Here is a 12,470-nt window from a genome sequence, read left to right on the forward strand (position 1 = left end):
CAACCCAAACATTCAAAGATAAAGTTCGTATTATGATAGAATGTATAGATGTTGCACAAAAGATTAGCAGCTGTAATACACATTTTTATGTAACATACCTCTACTGTTTCGTCCAGAATCAAAATTCTATGGATTTAGCTCTCTCATTAAACAGTAATGGGTTCAGAAGCAAATCTGGTACAATAAGTAGTCACTAACTACTGGACCTACTAGATTCATTGATACTAAGCCAAACATCTCAAAATAGCAAGGTTGAACAGAATTTAGAATGAAAGTAAAATCAACCAACCTTGAGAATTTAACAGTTTGGCTAACAGACAAGAAGCTGTACATATTGAAAGTGTATAATTTACAAGTTTAGACTTACCATCAGAGCCATCACAGCCAAAGATTTCATTATGCCCCTCTGTTATTTATTTAGGCTCTCATTCTGCCTCTATACTGAGGAAACTAGTCATTCCTTTCTATTACAATAGATTAGCTAGCAGCCTCTAGTGCAATTGAATTGTATGCATTCCCTTGGTCTACCTCCTTAATTATTTGAGACGAATTCATATCACTTGTCTTTTTTTTAATTAAAAAAACCTTTTTTTGTACCAGGGATCGAACTGGGGACCTTGTGCTGGTGAGGCAGGCAGCAGAACAACTGAGCTAAATCCCCGGCCCCTCACTCATATTATTGTACTTACAAAAATGCATTCCCAGGCTGGGGATGTAGCTCAGTGGTACAGTACTTACCTAGCATAGACAAGGCATCGGGATGAAGCACCAGTACAACAAAAAATAAACACAAAACTTCATTTATTTTTATTGCTGAGTAATATTCCATTTAACCATTTACCTACTGATAGATATTTGGATTACGTCCACTTCATGACTACTACAAATACAGGTGACATCCAACTTCCATATATAATTCCTTATATGAACAAATGCTTTTGTTTCTCTTGGTTAAATACTTAAAAGAGTGTAATGGCTGGGTCATATGATAGGTGCATGTTTAATGTTTAAGAAACTGCTGAGATCACAACCCCAGGAAGTCCAGCGGAGTGAATCCATTGGCCATGACAAGAAAATTAAACACAAAGGGGGAGAATCCAACAAAAAGAAAAAGTCATGACAATGATAAGTCAATACGTATCAGTTACAACCATCAATGTTAATGGTCATAGTTCATCAAGCAAAAGAAACAGACTGGCAGAATGGGTCAAGAAGCAAGATCCAACAATATGCTGCATACAAGAAACACACTTAATTCAAAAAGAAACTCATAGACTGAAAGTTAAAGGATGGAATACAATACTCTGACAGGAACCCCCCAAAAAGCAGGAGTAGCTATCCTCTTTGCAGATCAAGTGGATTTCAAACCAACACTGATTAAGAGACACAAAGAAGGACACTACGTCCTTATAAAGGGAATAATCCAAGAAGAAGAGATGACAATCATAAATATATATGCATCAAACACTAGCATGCCCAACTATACAAAAGAAATACTAACAGACTTGAAAAATCAAATAAACACTAATACAATAGTACTGGGGGACCTTAATACCCCAATGGTACAAATAGATCAACTAGACAAAATACAAGCAAGGAAATACTAGAACTCAATCAAACTCTTGAACAAATGAACTTAACAGATGTTTACAGACGGTTTCACCCTGCAAAATCAGAATACACATTCTTTTCAACTGCACACGGATTGTTCTCCAAAACAGAACACATACTCACTCACAGCACATGTTCAAGTAAGTACAAAGGAAGTGAAGTTATCCCCTGTATACTGTGTCAGACCATAGTGCGATGAAATTGGAGATCAATAGCAAAAGAAACCACAAGAATTTCAAAAACACATGAAAATTGAACAACATTCACTTATGAATAATAAATGGGTCACAGAGGAAATTAAAGAAGAAATCAGACAGTTCCTACAATTAAATGACAATGCCAATACAACATATCGGAAGCTATGGAACACAATGAAAGCAGTCTTACGAGGGAATTCGTGGCATTGAATACTTATTAGGAAAACAGAGCGAGCCCAATTAAACAACCTGATGCTGAACCTTAAGCTTCTAGAAAAAGAAAAGCAGGACAAACCCAAAGCTCATACAAGGAAGGAAATTATAAAGATCACAGAAGAAATCAATGCAATGGAGACTAAGAGAACGATACAAAAAAATCAATGAAACCAAGAGTTGGTTCTTTGAAAGAATAAACAAAATTGACAAACCCTTAGCCAACCTTATCAGAAAAAGGAAAGAAAAGGCCCAAATCCATGCAATTAGGAATGAAAAGGATGGAATTACAACGGACCCAGCAGAAATCCAGAGGATCATCAATACCTACTTCGAGAACCTATACAGCAATAAGATGGAAAACAAAGAAGAAATGGACAGATTCCTAGATAAGTATGAATTACTGAAGTTGAACGAAGAAGACCTAAAAACTCTAAACACCTCACTATCAATCAATGAAATTGAAAACGTAATTAAAAACTTACCAACCAAGAAAAGCCTGGGTCCTGATGGCTTCACTGCTGAATTCTACAAGACATTTAGAGAGGAACTACTGCCACTACTGTTTAAACTCTTCAATGAAACTAAAAGAGAAGCAATACTCCCAAATTCATTCCTGGAAGCAAGCATCACCTTGATCCCCAAAGCAGAGAAAGACCCAATCGAAAAAGATAACTATAGACTAATCTCATTAATGAACATAGATGCAAAAATCCTTAATAAGAATACTGGCAAATAGAATGCAGGAGATCATTAAGAAGATCATACAGCCTGATCAAGTGGGATTCATCCCAGGGATACAGGGGTGGTTCAACATATGCAAATCAATCAATGTAATACACTATATCAATAGAGCCAAGGACAAAAACCATATGATCATCTCAACAGATGCAGAAAAAGCATTTGACAAAATCCAACACCCATTTATGATAAAAACCCTACAAAAAACTGGAATAGATGGTCTCCACCTCAATCTGATAAAAGCCATCTAGGAAAAACCAACAGCCAATATTATACTAAATGGCCAAAAACGAAATCCTTCACACTAAAATCAGGAACAAGATAAGGATGTCCACTATCACCACTCCTGTTCAATATAGTTTTGGAAACATTAGCCACAACAATTAGACAAGAGAAAGAAATAAAAGGAATAAAGATAGGAAACAAAGAAGTCAAATTGTCATTATTTGCAGATGACATGATACTCTACATAGAAGACCCAAGAACTCCACCAAAAGTCTTCTAGACTTAACCAAATTCAGTAAAGTAGCTGGATACAAGGTCAACACACAAAAATCAATAGCTTTCCTCTACACAAACAACAGACTCATTGAGAAAGAGGGCAAACAATTCCTTTCACAATAGCATCCAAAAAACGGATATACCTAGGAATCAACCTAACAAAACAAAGAACTCTTCTCTGAAAACCAAAGCACTCTGAAAAGAGAGACTGAAGATGATATCAGAAAATGGAAAGACATCCCTTGTTCCTGGGTAGGAAGAATCAACATAGTGAAAATGGCCATACTTCCAAAACTGCTATATAGATTCAATGCAATCCCAATTGAAACCCCAGCAGCATACTTCACAGACCTTGAGAAAGCAATCCAAAAATTCATTTGGGACAAGAAGAGACCTAGAATAGCAAAAGCAATTCTAGGCAACAGAGACATGTTAGGGGGTATCACAACCCCCATGTTGATACTCTACTACAAAGCTACTGTGATTAAAAACAGCATGGTACTGGCAAAGAAACAGACCTGAGGAACAGTGGAACAGATTAGAAGATGCAGAAACAACACCAGACATACTCAGGCACCTCATCTTTGACAAAGGACCCAAACATCCTCACTGGAGGAAAGACAGCTTCTTTAATAAATGGTGCTGGACAAACTGGGTTTCAACTTGCCAAAGATTAAAACTAGACCTCTATCTCTCACCATGCACTAATCTAAAATTAAAATGGATTAAAGATCTAAATATTAAAACAGAAATGCTGAACTGACTGGAACAGAGGTTAGGTAGAACTCTTGAAAACATTGGTGTAGGAAGATTTTATGAACAAAACTTCAGCTGCTCGTGAACTAGCACAATCAACGAGCGGCCGGGCCAGGGATTTAGCTCAGTGGTTTCGCCGCCTGCTGGACAAGTGCAAAGACCTAAGTTCAATGCCTGGTACCAAAAAAACAAAACAAAACAAAAACAATCAACAAGTGGGATCTCTTCTTACTAAAAAGCTTCTGCACAGCAAGAGAAACCACCAACAGAGTGAAGAGACAACTTATAATGTGGGAAAAAAATTTTACCTGCTGTTCTTCAGACAAAAGTCTACTATCTAGAATCTATAAAGAACATAAAACAATCAGACCTTCCAAATTGAAAGACCCAATCCAAAAATGGGCATCTGAAAGGAACAGACATTTCTCAGACAAAGAAGTAGAAATAGCAAATAAACATATGAAAAAATGTTCAACATCACTGGTCATTTGAGAGATGCAGATGAAAACAACGCTGAGATTCCACCTCACCCCAGAAAGAATGGCTGCTATCATGAAATCAACCAATAACAAATGCTGGCGGGGGTGTGGGGAAAGAGGAACCCTGCTCCACTGCTGGTGGGAGTGCAGACTGGTGCAACCACTGTGGAAATCAGTATGGACATACCTCAAAGAACTAGGACTGGCAGTCCCACTTGACCCAGCTATTCCCCTGCTGGGTATCTTCCCCAAAGAATTAAAAGAATCATATCACAGTGATATATGTGCACCCATGTTCATAGCAGCACAATTTGTAAGAGCTAAAACTTGGAAGCAGCCCAACTGCCTATCAACTGGAGACTGGATAAAGAAAATGTGGGTTTTCTAAAAAAATAAAATGGAGTACTACTCAGCCATAAAAAATGAGAAATTAGATGCATTTATAGCTAAATGGATGCACATTGAGGTGATACTCTTAAGTGAAATAAATAGGACACACATGTGTAAATACCAAATAGTTTCTCTAGTGTGAGAAAGTGAAAGTGTAAATAAGGACTAAAAGGTACAACAGATAATGTAAAATAGGAAGAAAAGGTGCAAAGAGGGAGGGGAAGTGGGAGGGGTAGGAGAAAGGAAAGAAGGGAATCGAATTAATATGAGAAAATGAAAGCTGGGGACTTAGCTCAGTGGTTTCACCGCCTGGCTCGCAAGAGCAAGGTCCCAAGTTCAATCCCTGGTCCTCCCTCCAAAAAAAAAAAAAAGAAAAAATGGAAACAAAGTTTATAAATAGGGAAGGATGGAGGGGTTGAAGGGAGGGTAGGGGAAGGGGAAAAAATAAGAACCAAGAGAGATTATGTAAAGGTGCAAATTTCCAATGATGAATGTCATTATATTGTATACCTAAAATGTACCAATAAAATTAATTTTTAAAAAAAGAAACTGCTGAGGTGGGAGTATAGCTTAGAGGTAGAGCATGTGCTTATTAGCATGTGTGAGGTCCTGGGTTCAATCCTCAGCACCAAAAAACAAAACAAAACAAAATTTTTTAAAAAAACAAACCTGTCAAACTGTATTTCAAAATTTATAATTCAATTTTTTTTTTTTTGAGACAGGGTCTTGCTATGTAGTTCAGGGGCTGACCTCGAACTTGTGGCAATCCTCCTGTCTCAGCCTTAGGGTTAGGTTATTTTCAATAACACTGTATGAGAATTCCAGTTGCTGAATGTCCTCGACACCATTTGGTATAATCAGTACCTTTAGTTTTAGAGAATCTAATAAATTTGTAGTGATATCTCATTGTGGTTTTAATTTGCAATTCCCTAAATATTAATGGTCTTGTACATTTTTGCATGTGCTCATTTGACATGTTACTTCGTCAGTGAAATCTGTTCAAATAATTTGTCCATTTGTAAAGTAAAATATTGAAAGTATCATCAAGTTTAATGCACAATTTTCAACCTATCAAAAAGAAAAAAAATCACTACCAACATGGGAAAGGGAATTTGGCTTTTCAAGGACTGTATTTGTTTTTAACTTTTGCTGTAATGAAATAAAACTAAAAATTGTGGCACTGAGTAAAAATAAAAGAAAAATAGGGATACACCTAACATTCTCTTTGTCAATATCTTTCTTCAGTTTATATTCCCCCTTTTTGAAGACTATAAAAATCAGAATCTCTTGTATAAGTTTAAGCCATATAATTCGTGAAATCAGAGTTGGGTCATACCTTATTATAAACATACAAACATCAGCAATCCTGCTACTGGATATATATCTAAAAGAAATGAAATTAGTATGTCGAAGAGATATCTGTACTCTCATACTCACTGCAGTGCTATTCACAATAGCTAAGTTACGGAATCAATCTAAATAGATAGATAGATAGATAGATAGATAGATAGATAGATAGATAGATAGATAGATAGATGGATGTACATATGTATACATATATTCATTCAGTCTAGTCATTTGCAACAACGTGAATGAACCTGGAGAACATTGCCCTAAGTGAAATAAGCCAGACACAGAAGTATAAATACAACATGATCTCACTGACACATGAAATCTAAAACTATCATGCTCACAGAGAAGATAGTGGTTACCACAGGCTGACAGGTTAGGAAAGGAGATGTAGGTGAAAGGACACAGTTTCAATTATGTGGAATACATTTTTTTCTGAGATCTATTGGACAGCATGGTGACCACCTTTTACAATAATATACAGTCATGCCTTGGTACTTCACTGCTTTCAAACTCATCACATTTGGTACCCAATACATTGTGATGCAAAAATTTTGTCCCATTACTTGTTTTTGTTTGGTATTTGACACATGAGCTAGAACTTATTGGTGTTGATTGCCTTGTGCCCTGCTACCTTTCCAGCCAAAATGATTTGTTTGGTGCTTGTCACTTTTTGATACTTCTCCCACCTCCCAGAACAGATTAACGATGAGTACTGAGTTACTACTGAGCAACTTCAAAATTGCTAATAAATGTCAAATGTTCTCAGGAGACCCATAAAAATATGCTTTCACCATAATTAAAGATGTGTAGGGCCGGGAATTTAGCTCAGTGGTTCCGGCACCTGCCTTGCAAGCACAAGGTCCCGAGTTCAATCCCCGGTACCATAAAAAAAGAAAAAGATGTGTGACATTTCATTAACAGTGTTGAATCAGGGCCAGGGATTTAGCTCAGTGGTTCCACCACCTACCTCGCAAGTGCAAGGTCCCAAGTTTGATTCCCGGTACCAAAAAACAAACAAACAAACAAACAAAATAGTGTTGAATCATTAGAATTGACAGTCTTGATTTTTATGAAATCAGATGTTTTCTCTCCCTCCCTTTTCTTTCTTTCTTCTTTCTCCTCCCCTTTCCTCTTCCTCCTTCCTACTCTCTCTCATTTTGTTGCAGTGCTGGGGATTGAACCCAGGGCCTTGTGTACGCTAGGCACTAAGTGCTCTACCATGGAGCTATACCAACAGGCCCAATTTATCCTTTTGAAAAATGATCATGTAGTTGTGTTGAAATCAAGAAACTAAAGTTTCACTGATTTTCTCCAGTTTTTCCATTTTTATTTAAATAATTTCTATCTTGATGCTTATTCTAGATTCTAGATTTTCTTTTAATATGGTGCTGGAGATTGGACACTGGACCTCACATACAGAAACCATGAGCTCTACTAAAGAACTACATCAACTATAATAGCTCCTTATTCTAGCTCTAAGATGTGAGTTGGGATTACCGAACTCTTTCTTCTTTTCTAATATAAGCATTTATTGCTTAAAATTTCCTCTTAAGTACTGCATTAGCGTTCCCACAAATTTTGACTGTTTTGTCTTGATTTGCATGTAGTTCAAAAAATTATAAATTCCTCCTTTATTTCTCCGTGGAAGCCTGAGTTATTTAGAAGTGTTAGGTTCCAAATATTTGGGGAGTTTTACAAATATTTTGTGGTTACTGATTAATATTTTAATTCCATTTTTATCAGAGAACACATTGTATGATTTAAATCCTTTAAATATACTAGGGCTTGCTTTATGGCTCAGGGTATGGATTGTTGTAGAACTACTTTGTGTGCACTTGAGAAGGAAGTGGTTCTGCTATTGGAAGTGAAGTCTATTATTGCTGCTTTTTAATAAATGCCAATCAGCATAGGCTGGTTATCATAGTTCTATCTTTGTACTTGATAATTCTTTGTCTACTCTTTTCACAATTACTGAAAAAAGGATGTTGAAATCTCCAACTATAATTGTGTGTTTACCTAGTTCTGTGTGTACTTCTATCAGTTTTGTTTCATGTATTTTGAAGCTCTGTAACCAGGGACACAAACATTTAGAACTGATATGTTATCTTCATTACCTGACCCCTTTATCATTATGAAGCATCCCTTTATTCTGTGATAATATTGTTTTAAAGTTTACTTGGCCTTTATATATAGCCATCACTGCTCTTTTAAAAAATAATATTATCCTATTTTTGTCTTTTCATTTAAATGGGTTTCTTGTAGGAAACATATAGTTGGCTACTGTTATTTTTACACAATTTGACAAGTCTTCTCTTTTAGTCAGTTGATGATTGATTGACTGACTGATTGAGAAGGGGTATCACTATGCTGCCCAGGCTGGACTTGAACTTCTAGGCTCAAGTGATCCTCCCAGTTTAACTTCCCAAGTAGCTGTTACTATAGATATGTACCACCTCACTTGATTTAATTTGGTATTTAGATCATTTGCATTTAATATTATTTTTGAAATGGCTGTTTTTTCTGTTTTCTAGTTGTCTATATGTACTTTGTTCCCATTTTCCTTTTATCTCCATGCTTTTTTTGGACCAAATGAATATTTTTAGGATTCCATTTTATTTCATTTACTGACTATTACCTATATCTGTTATTTTAGTGGTTGCTCTTGCATTTATAGCTTTTATTTATAACTTATCCAAGTATTCCTTTAGTATTACGCTACATATACTATAAGAATCTTACAACATTTTTCTCTTTATTATTGGTTAAAATCAATTTAATTATGATGTGCCTTGGTTTTGGGGTTTTTTTTTCCAGTACCAGGGATCGAACTTGGGACCTTGCACTGGCAAGGCAGGTAGCGGAACCACTGAGCTAAATCCCTGGCCCTGCCTTGCTTCTTTTAAGAAGTGTTAGGCAGAACTGGAGGAAGTCAAAAGTAATTGTGTCCCATTACTGAGACAAAAAGCTTCTACCTGCTTGAAGGTAAATTATGAGAATTTTCTTTTCTTTTTCTTTTTTTGGTACTGGGAATCAAACTCAGGACCTTGCACTTGCAAGGCAGGTGCGGTGCCACTGAGCAATATCCCCGGCCCGAGAATTTTTTTTTCTTTTTTGGTACTGGGCATTGAACTCAGGACCTTGCGCTTGCGAGGCAGGCGCTGGAACCACTGAGCTAAATCCCTGGCCCTGAGAATTTTCTATTCTTGATGGGGTGACAGAAATTATACTCAGCCTGTGTGAGTTCCAGTAAATGTTCCCTTTAATCTTCTGAAGTGGTACAGTGGACCCTAAAGTTACAACCGCCCTGACCTATGAACAACTTGGGTTATGACCAGAATTTTAGTTTTTAACTCATGACCAAAGTCTTGAGTTAAAACCCAAATGATGGGCACTTGCACTTCCAAATGGTCTCAGATACAGATTTAACCCTTAAAGAGTTCTGGAAGAAACATTACAAAATCCTTTCCTGTGTGAGGTTAATTGAGAAATCCTGGGCAAATGTCTCTCTAAAGCACTGAGATCTATCTGCCTGGAATAAAGTGTGGCCTAAAATCATACAGGAGAGAGACTCTGAAGGCTGTGTAGAGGAGCTTGACCAACTTGAGTTACAACCAGCCCTCGGGAATGTATTGAGTTCTTAAGTCAAGGGTCCACTGTACTTTCCTGGGCCTTGGATAATTTCCTACATGCTGATCAGTGCTCAGCTGAAGGCTTGTAGTATCTGTTCTGCAGATCTCTAGAGCACACTATAAGCCTGTCTCTGTCTCTCTCCATTTCTTTCCTCTGGGGTACCCCAAGCTTATTTTGTCCATTCAAGAAGACAGCTGTACTCCACTTGGATTTCCCTTTTCCAATTATGTGTTGGCTAAGAGCAGGGACCACTGCAGTGCTTGCTTTGTTTCCCATGTCTCAGGGATCACTGTCTTTAACTGTTTTGCAAATCATTATATCAGGTAAGTAATCAGCTTATTTGTTTCAGGTGAAGGGGAAGTGTCTCCATTTATTGGAGCCTTGTAAAATTCTATGTAAGGAGTACCCAATTAAGTTTAATGAATATAATTTACTTTTAGAAAATTCACATCAGGGGCCAGGGATTTAGCTCAGTGGTTTCGCTGCCTGCTGTGCAAGCACAAGGACCCAAGTTCGATCCCCAGTACCAAAAATTAAAAAAAAAGAAAATTCAAATCGGCTTATATAAATCTAAAGGAGCAAGACTCCCACCCCCACCCCTAGTATTGGAGATTAAATCCAGGGCCTCCTCCCTGAGCTACATCTCCAGGTTTTGTTTTTGTTTTGTATGCTGAGATAGGGTCTTCCTGAATTGTTTCTTCTGGGTTTGAACTCACAATCCTCCTGCCTCAGCCTCACACAGTACTGGGATTACAGGCATGCACCACCCCTCCTGGCTGAAAAATATATATATTTTTTGAAAAATCTATTTTAAATGAAAAGTAAAGATGATCCATTAATACTTTTAGCTTAGACAACTCTAGTATGTTGTCTTACCACCAACAAATCACCTGCTACTCAAGTGTACTTTTAACAGGTGTTTAACAAATGAAAAAGCATATTGATTTTTTAGATTTTGTGTTTATTTATGAAGGTTGGCATGAAGACCTTCTAAAGCACACTAAAGAATTCCTAAGCAAATGAACTGTATCACATAGCACAGTTAAGTTATCCATGTTCAAAAAATCCCAAACCAAGTTGTGATGTTTCTGTGTAAAGGGCTGAACACATGGATGTTATCTTCATGCTATATTTTGTTTGACTGTCCCAAACTGCTTATTAGATATGAATTTTACAAACATTACTTAGGATGGAGCTGGAGAGCATTTCACCTTCTACAAGCTGCGCAGTAAGAACCACCACAGCATGGTGGAACTTGTGGTCCTTTCCAAGGACCCAACTCTTGCAGGTTCAGCTCAGAGATTTGCATGTGCATGTGTGTGTACTGATCTGGTAATCCACTGGGTATCAGGATTACTTCTGATGGCTTTATGGAATAGATCAATAATAATAACTTCAAAGAATCTGTGTGTGGAATCTTCAACAAACCAGTAAGAATTCGGGATTCTTTAAGCCCCGCAGTGGAATCCAGCTAGCTCTTCAACTACCAGATTGAAAGCTTTAAGTGACCTTTAGCTGATTAACACCATAGTGGACAGGCTTTCTGTAAGTTGCATCCATGGGAGCTGGGTGTGGGCATCACAGTGCACATGAATCCTGTATGTGGCATAAGCTTGTATGGCGTGTATCCCAGTCTACATGCTTTATCCAGCCAGGTGGGGAGGAAAGCCCTATGGAGTACTGGTGGGACTGCCAGCAGCATACTCTCAGAAGAAAGTGTATCACATCTGACTGGTTCCCCCCAACTCCTGGATATACAGTATGTACCCATCTTGGCTTACCTGATGGCTGGTGCCAGACAGAAAGGAAGAATCTTACTGTATTTTTTTTTAAACCTTTAACCTTAAAATGATCTGTATTTTGTTTCAAGTAAAATAGTCTTTTTACTTTAATTTTATTTATTTATTTATTTATTTTACTGGGGATCAAACTCAGTGCAGCATGCATTCTAAACAAGTGCTCCACCACTGAGCTATATCCCTAGCCCAAGTGAAACACTTTAATACACCTTTAAAAATTGGCTTTTTAGGGGCTGGGGATTTACCTCAGTAGTTCCGCCACCTGCCTCACAAGCAGAAGGACCCAAGTTTGATCCCCGGTACAAAAAAAAAAAAAAAAAAAAAGGCTTTTTAGCAAAATAGGCAAAATAACATATGGTGCTGTTTGAGCATATGAACAAAATACATATTAGAACTGTTGATAAAACATGTTTTATGATGCTGTGGTATTAATGATGATCATAAAATATATTCCAATTTTAAATAATGTGTTAGCTCAGGGCTCAGTGGAGATACCTGTATATTGTTCCTCAAAACAGATGATTTTGGGTGATTAGATTAGGAACAGAATTCTGTCTAATCTTAGCATAGAGCGCTGTATTTATCCATGCTTGTATCTTGAGAGGTATGATTTCTTCACTTGTGGGCATTAGGTAACTATACAAAATGGCCAGAAATCGGTATGTGCTACTCTAAAACTTGAGCATCCTACATTACTCCCAGACATGACTGAAGTGAACATAAGCCATTCCACAACTGTACTATATTGTAATTGTAATATAAGGTATAAGCAGCTATATTCACAATGACTATAAGCCCCC

The 12,470-nt window shown here is 37.2% G+C and overlaps 1 protein-coding gene, 1 long non-coding RNA gene and 1 pseudogene across 17 annotated transcripts in view; 1 reads left to right on the forward strand and 2 right to left on the reverse strand.

The window, feature by feature from the left end:
• Positions 1-11,773, reverse strand: part of LOC147823779 (large ribosomal subunit protein eL15 pseudogene) — a 38,751-nt pseudogene extending 26,978 nt beyond the window's left edge. Inside the window, exon 1 of the transcript XR_015443266.1 lies at positions 1-11,773. This exon is cut by the window's left edge and continues 26,978 nt beyond it. The product of XR_015443266.1 is annotated as a large ribosomal subunit protein eL15 pseudogene (transcript).
• Bcas3 (BCAS3 microtubule associated cell migration factor) overlaps positions 1-12,470 on the reverse strand; it is a 583,853-nt gene that overhangs the window by 193,328 nt on the left and 378,055 nt on the right. The gene's annotated exons all lie outside the window — the stretch shown is intronic.
• The window catches only part of LOC147823778 (uncharacterized), a 70,948-nt gene that overhangs the window by 31,867 nt on the left and 26,611 nt on the right, over positions 1-12,470 (forward strand). The gene's annotated exons all lie outside the window — the stretch shown is intronic.

Source organism: Heterocephalus glaber, unplaced genomic scaffold (genome assembly GCF_053883595.1).
Source record: "Heterocephalus glaber isolate CG9 unplaced genomic scaffold, H.glaber_assembly_v1.0 deba00001564, whole genome shotgun sequence".
In the NCBI taxonomy this organism is placed as follows: domain Eukaryota; kingdom Metazoa; phylum Chordata; class Mammalia; order Rodentia; family Bathyergidae; genus Heterocephalus; species Heterocephalus glaber.